We start from the raw sequence: 6,894 nt of genomic DNA, 5'->3' as shown, positions 1-6,894 counted from the left end.
TAATGCTTTTTTTCTCCATAACAAAAGACTCACAGCTGTGCTATTAAAATGTAAACAGAAAAGATACAGAGCGAAAATAGCAAAAGGCTGAAAAGCCAGTCTGCAGTGAAGTAGACTTCACCAAAGTGCTTCCTCCTGTGTAAGAGAACAAGCATATAAACAGCAGGATTTCAGCCAGCTCAGTAAATCCATACACTGATGTATCACAGCAACGTGCCCACCCGCTCAATGCGGTGTCGTATCCGCCGGCTGCATCAAGAGGACACGATCAGACTCACTTCCGCTATTAAGGTCACATGACTTACGGTACATACCAACAGTCCGGTACCCTTGGGGGTCCGGGCGACGCCAAAGCGTCTGAACGGACGCAGTACGAAGGCTGTATGTACTCAAAACACGGCATTACCGAGAAAACTCGCTAAATTTGTCGCTAGTCGCCTTTAGGAAAAAAACTCGCCAGGGGGGTCTGAAAAGCTGCTAAATCTAGCGACAAAGTCGCCAAGTTGGCAACACTGGTGTGGACACGAATTCAAGTTTGTGGGTACGAGTAGAAAAGTGTTGAAATGACGTCACAGGGCAGAGTAATCGATCCGCCATTATAACAAAGCATGCGCCAAATTCAAAGATGGCTGAGGACAGTGGACCGCTTGGAGCTACCAGCTCAGGTGATGTGTCACACGTAAGCTAAATAACATGTGTATCCAGTATTTATATAGATATATTAAGAGAAAATATTCTAGTTAAAGTAATATACAGTTTTTGGACTTACAGACTTACTGCAGACTATAGTTTGTAAGCTAACAACATGCCGGTGAGCTAAGTTAGTGCTAGCATTACTAGCATTAGAAGTTGGCTCTTGCTAAATAGCACTGACCTGCAAATGATAAAATATTTATTTTGAGACAGTGTTGATTAAAATGCAACTTTTATGGTTTTATCATTTGCGTTATTTAGTGTATAAATAAATCTGATCATGCTAATCCTCCTCTCGGTCGTGCACGTTTTTTTTTTTTTTTTAAATGAAGCTGACGAGAAATCAATCCTCGTACCGGTGGATAACATTATTTATAATATATGGGTTATATGTAGGTTTTAATATGTATATTTATGTAGTCTTTTCTGTCATAATCGACATTAGGGATTGCGGGGAGCATTTGTGTCGCGATGACGTGGGCTGGGACACCAGTGCGTGGAAGGCAGAACTTCCATTCCTCCCTGTAAAAAGTTACAGTTCATTTATTTAACCATCACCATTACTGTGAAGCTGTCCGATTACGGTATAAATAACCCATAAGACAAATATCTTGGATATTTCCTCCTTGAACCTCTTCTCTGTCGTCCTCTGATCGGTCAGCGGAGCACCATTGCTAGGGACGCCGGTGTCCCTAGCAACGGTGTGTTACACCTCTGTTTACGTAAATAACAGATGCGAGAATGCAGCGATTGACAACATTCAACAGAGCTGTGTAATCATTTTATCTTGCAAATTAATGATTGGCTAAGTCGCTAAAAATGCAACGTTTTGCAAAAAAGTATTTTGAATCTCTGCCCAGCCCAACGTTATATTACGTGGAATTGATGGAGTACTACATGTTGTTTACCGACTAAGTTAGCAGTGGTGTCTAATGCATTAAAACTTAATTTTGTTGTTTACAGGGACCAGTGGCTACTCAATTATTGGAACGTTTGAAATCAAGGATTACGGATGTGTTAAGCCAACCACACTTGAGTTTGGACTACTTCCAGTATGTGGTAAATCAAGAAGCATTTATTCTCACAGCTGCCTCTAATACTTTAAACATTCCAACTGAAATTGTAGAGTGTCTTTTATCCCTGCAAAGTAAGATCAATGCAGCTGTTTCCCAAGAGAGCCTGTGTGCTTTTGTTAGAGTTGGAGGACAAGGCCAAAGTTCCTTTTTTCTGAGGAACTTCTGTCCCAGCTCATCAACGTCCCCTTACCGGTGTCTTGCATCGCAAATCTGTTGGGTGTCAGCCAAAGCACAATCTTCCGGCGTATGCGTGAACTTGGATTGTCCACAAGATTTACATACAGCAGCTTATCTGATAGTGAACTGGATGATGCTGTACGGTCGATAAAAAGCAGGATCCCAAATGCAGGATACAGAATGGTGAAAGGTTGTCTGCAAGCTGACGGGAATAGAGTTCAGTGGGATTTGTATCAAGGAGTCCATGCACAGAGTTGATGCTCCAGGAGTTTTGGAAAGGATGACACACCTGGGGTGCATAGTGAGGAGGACCTACTTTGTGCAGGGGCCTTTGTCATTAGTCCACGTAGACACAAACCACAAGCTGATACGGTAAGTCATTTATTTACATATTTGTCTATTTCTTGGGAGTGACTACTCATTGCCCTTTTGTCTTTTATTTCCAAGGTACAACATCATCATATTTGGTGGAATAGATGGCTACTCGAGAAAGGTTTTTCACCTTTTATTACAGTTCTCTATTTTTTTAATTGTATTATCTTATTTATTACAGGGCTCTATTGGTGTTACCAATGCAGTTCACGTGTCCACACACATCATCTATACATTTTCAAAACCTTTCATAAAATTTATCATATTTTACTCCATCGCTTCAAGTAGATGTCAGATGGCAATGATAATCATATGGAGAGAAAATGTGAGGGTAAAAAGGAGGTGAGAAGAAGATAATGGCAAGAAGGGGAGGTTAGAGTAGCAGGAGGATGACAAAAGGTGGTGGGAGGAGATACAGGAGGAGAGGAGCAGGCAATCAACATTTTAAAACATATATTTAGAACTTTGCAAAAAATTTTATTAATTCTAATTGATTTCTATAATGGTAGAAACCCTTTACCCAAAAATACATATGCTAATCAAGACATTTAGGGACATAATGCAGATTCATGTGTCAGAAAGCTTATTTCATTTACTTTTTTTTTTTTTTAATCTTATACATATGCTTGTGGTTCCTGACTTTTATCTTTTCCTGTTCTCATTGCTTTTGCTATGTCTTTTGAATTTTCCTTTGGAGAGCAATGGAGATTCTGCAGATTCAAATGCTGGGTGTCTTTCTATACAGATTTTCTATCTGCAACCAGCAACAAATAATCGCTCAAGCACTGCTCATTCATTATTTTTGAAGGCAGTAGAAAACTATGGCTGGCCTTCCAGGTAAACAACAATTAAACCATGACTATTGTTTCTATGCCCTAACTACTCATTTCAGTGATGTTCGATGGAATATTTTGTTGTGATGATTATAACTGAACATTTCTCTCATGTATTTTCAAGGGTCAGAGGCGATGAAGGCGTTGAGAATGTCTTAATTGCTGAAACCATGTTCACTGTTAAAGGCACTGGAAGAGGGAGCTTCATAGCTGGGAGGAGTGTACATAATCAAAGGTTACAATAACATTTCACATAATTTCTAGAAGACCTGGGTTCGATTCCACTTTGGCCCAGGCCTCTCTCTTTCTGTGTGCAGTTTGCATGTTCTCCCCGTGTCTGCGTGGGTTTCCTCCCACAGTCCAAAGACATGCACTTACTGGGGTTAGGTCAATCTGCTACTCTAAATTGTCCATAGGTGTGAATGTGAAAGGTTGTTTGTCTCTCTGTGTTGGCCCTGCGACCGGCTGGCGACCTGTACAGGGTGTGCCCTGCACTGCCCTGCCCGCTACCCAGAACAGGATAAGTGGAAGAGGATGGATGGATAATTTACAGTATATCAGTATTAAAAGGGGAAGTTATTTTTGGAAAGTTTGTTTAGTCAGACAATTGAAGTGATCAGTGTTCAGCTAAATAAGTCCTCTTTCTCACCTAGAATTGAACGGCTGTGGCGAGATGTCTGGACCTGTGTGACACACCTTTTCTCTGAGGTTCTTCACAGTCTTGAGGAAGATGGCCTGTTGGACTTGGCAGATTCTGTTCATCTGTTTTGTGCCCACTATGTTTTCCTTCCATGTCTGGCAGCGGCCCTGCATACCTTCACAGAAGGCTGGGACAACCATCCCCTAAGGTCAGAAGGTGGACTCTCCCCAAACCAGCTCTGGGTTTTGGGTCACATGAAGAACCCTTGTGACCCAAATGAAGATTTGCAGGTTAGTTGAAGCTCAGACATGAACGTTGTGTACAAAGGCAAAGTGCAGTTAACAAATAGAACAAGTCAGCAAAGCAAAATTTATAAAGGCTGTACTTCATGTTTAGATGACTTAAACATTATAGGCTTTTTCCTCTCTGGTTAACTGTTTTCCTTTGCCACTGCACTGTGCCTGTGTAGGTCAGTGTGTGGTTTTGTATGTTTTGTAAAATATTTCAAAATTAGCTTCCAAGATAATTGCCCAATTATATTTTGGCTAAATTGTGATATCTACCTAGCACCGCTCACTTTACCATATATTATTGAGCTAAACACCCTACAATATGACATTAGCAGTTCGAGCTATCTATCGAGCTAAGAGGCATTTCATACAAAATATTAAATTTTTTATTTTTTTTTCCAGAACATGGAGCTATTTGGAACAGACTGGGAAATGTATGATGCTGTGCAAGAGGAACCATATGGCTTTCAAGTCCAGGAAATTGACTGTCCTCTGGATCCATATATTATGAAAACTGTACAGGCCATGATAAATCCGTTGGCATCATCAGAATCATTTGGCCGAGACATTTATATAACAATGATTCAGTGTATTGAAAATCTAACGGCAACACAAGAAATGACTGAGATGTAAGACCTTGTAAAACATTTGCAGGCAGTCTTGTTGGTTGTTTTTTTTTTTAAACAACTTTGGCAGGAACCATTATCAGAAAAATACTGCTTTTATAACACTTAAAAAATTGAAACAGCAAGTTGCCTCCTGGAAATTACAAAAGAATAAAACAATTTGAAATGTCACAGTAACTTGGTTGTCTTACATTAGACTGAGTGGTTACACCCTGTCAAAAGTTTGCCCGAGGCATACGGCTTGAGTCAGGATGTTTTTGACTTCACTGTATGTTTTCAGGTGAGCTGAGGGGAATGTGACTGTTCGGCTGCAGGCACTTACAGTTCGAAAACAAACAGTGTGTTGTGTGTCACAGTCATGGTGGAATTCCAAAGTTATCACAATGTCCTTTTTTTCACTTGGCAGAACAGGCTTGTGCCGTTGTTATGGGGTAAGATAACTGTCAAAAAGAATGTATGTGTAAGGAGTCTAAATTCGTACATGTAAGTCAATAAACGTGCATAAATATAAGATTTGTATTTCGAATGCAATCTACAAAGTTACAACTTCGCAACAATACAAATACAAATCACAAATTTACAAGTACAAACCTCTAACTATCGAACGTCATACTGCGCATGCGTTAAAAGACAACATTCTTATGGCGGATGGAGGATACTTCTTCCTGGTTGGTGGCTCATTCCGAACTATTCCGGTGGAGAAAGCCTTACTGGTTGTCTTATCTGTTGTCTGTTGTCTGTCTGCTGCCCCTCGACAGGCTGTGATGAATTGCCCTCTCTAACCGTTTGCCTGGCATTCCCTGATGAACCTAACCTGCTAGTTATCATTGACACCAGACTGTGAGCGGTGTTCAAAATCTCCATTAGCTGCGCCTAGCAAACACATAATATTAGGTTATGTACCTCAACGGAAACTCCACAAAAATGACAGGAAACTCAGAATCATACTTCATAATCAACACAATAAGCCACCAAACAGGAATAAGTATCCTCCATAAGAATGTTGGCTTTTTTTTTTTTTCCATTTTTGGCCACGGCGGCTTTTCGTGACAGGGGAGAGAGACAGGAAATGGAGGAAAGATACAGGGAAAGACACACAGGCAAATCGGCCCCGGGCCTGCACAGGACGCGAACCCGGGCCGCCCGCACTGCAACACGGCGTGTGAATGTTGTCTTTTAACGCATGCGCAGTATGACGTTCAATAGTTAGAGGTTTGTACTTGTAAATTTGTGATTTGTACTTGTATTGTTGAGAAGTTGTAACTTTGTAACTTGTACTTGTAAATTTGTGATTTGTATTTGTATTGTTGCGAAGTTGTAACTTTATAGATTGCATTCGAAATACAAATCTTATATTTATGCACGTTTATTGACTTACATGTACGAATTTAGACTCCTTACACATACATTCTTTTTGACAGTTATCTTACCCCATACGTTGTCCAGTCATCCACTGCATGATGCGTCCTACGGTCAAACCTTCTGGAGTGATGCTGTTGTTGCTGGGGTCCTCTTTTTCTTAATAAGGAGATTAACACAATGTTAGTCTGAATTGAAAGTAATTCATTTTAGTTATCAAAATTGATAAAATCACTATAAAAACACAATATACACAAATGGTATTGAACTTTGACAAACAGTGCATAAATCAAAGTATAAAGTACACAAAGATATTAATAAAAGCAGCATTCGCTGTGACTAAGGCAATTAGTTGAGGCAATTGTTCAGACACCTGCTGTTACTGTCATTAAAACTATGCAAGTCATCCATGTGTAAACAGTTCATGCCTAGTTTTAAGAAACTGTTATCCTTGTCACAATATGACATTTAATCAATTACATCAATTTTAAATATCAATGTCAAGTTTCCAGAAACGCTTAGATTTCATGGGTTGTATAGGTTGAAGAAATTAACCATTTACACTGCATAACCTCCTAATTACCCTTTATTGGCTAAAACATACCAGAATCCTCAATTTCTTGGAGGTAGTCCTGGAGAAAGTTCATAATCTTCACTTCTTTCTGGTGCTTGGCAGAACCAATCTCAGTAAAGACAGGGCGGCTCCACTCCAGGAGAAAGGTAGCATCCACCTTTAAGAAGGAGGAAGTGCATTTCAGTCTGATTTAACATTGTAATTTTTGCATAAAATATTCTTTCACAATTAAAAGCAGTCTAAAACTAAGAATA

General features: G+C 39.8%; 1 long non-coding RNA gene across 1 annotated transcript; it reads left to right on the top strand.

Moving 5' to 3' along the window:
• The first annotated feature begins 3,093 nt into the window (after window positions 1-3,093).
• Window positions 3,094-3,845, top strand: LOC115773960 (uncharacterized). Its single transcript, XR_004019151.1, has 3 exons — window positions 3,094-3,155; window positions 3,276-3,386; window positions 3,805-3,845. It is a non-coding gene; the product is annotated as an uncharacterized LOC115773960 (long non-coding RNA).
• Window positions 3,846-6,894: the final 3,049 nt, after the last annotated feature.

Source organism: Archocentrus centrarchus, chromosome 24 (genome assembly GCF_007364275.1).
Source record: "Archocentrus centrarchus isolate MPI-CPG fArcCen1 chromosome 24, fArcCen1, whole genome shotgun sequence".
Lineage (NCBI taxonomy): Eukaryota > Metazoa > Chordata > Actinopteri > Cichliformes > Cichlidae > Archocentrus > Archocentrus centrarchus.
The sequence above is the reverse complement of the archived record's forward strand: the minus strand, read 5'-3'. Positions and strand labels throughout refer to the sequence as shown.